Source organism: Solanum tuberosum, unplaced genomic scaffold, assembly GCF_000226075.1.
Source record: "Solanum tuberosum cultivar DM 1-3 516 R44 unplaced genomic scaffold, SolTub_3.0 scf00368, whole genome shotgun sequence".
Lineage (NCBI taxonomy): Eukaryota > Viridiplantae > Streptophyta > Magnoliopsida > Solanales > Solanaceae > Solanum > Solanum tuberosum.
In genome coordinates this window covers 222,853-223,483 of record NW_006239292.1, presented here as the reverse complement: position 1 = coordinate 223,483, position 631 = coordinate 222,853, and positions in this window count along the sequence as shown.

Sequence of the window (631 nt, the reverse complement as noted above, 5' to 3'; positions counted from 1 at the left end):
TACCTCTTATTGAGTTCGCATACAATAATAGTTATCATTCCAGCATCGGGATGGCACCTTATGAGGCTTTGTAAGGTCGAAAATGTAGATCCCCCATTGGATGGTTTGAGGTAGGTGAGTCAGGGTTGATTGGACCTAATTTAGTACAGCACACAGTGGAGCAGGTTAAGATCATTCGGGAGAGGTTGCTAACAGCTCAAAGCCGAAAGAAGTCATACTCACATGTGCGACAAAGGGACTTAGAGTTTTGTGTCGATGATTGGATATTCTTAAAAGTCTCGCCTATAAAAGGTGTTAGGTGATTTGGCAAAAAAGGAAAGCTTAGTCCAAGATTCATTGGCCCATACCGGATCCTTCGGAGGATAGGACAAGTGGCTTATGAATTAGAATTGCCTTCGAGGCTAGAATTTGTTCATCCATTTTTCCATGTATCAATGCTACGGAATTGCGTAGGAGTCCCTTCTCAGGTTGTCCCAGTTCAGGATGTTCAGATCACATAGGAGTTGTCCTACGAGGAAATTCCAATGGCCATATTAGATCGACAGGTCCGTAAATGGAGGACCAAAGAGGTGGCTTCGGTTAAAGTATTGTGTAGAACAAAAATAGAGAAGAGGTGACCTGGGAAGCTGAG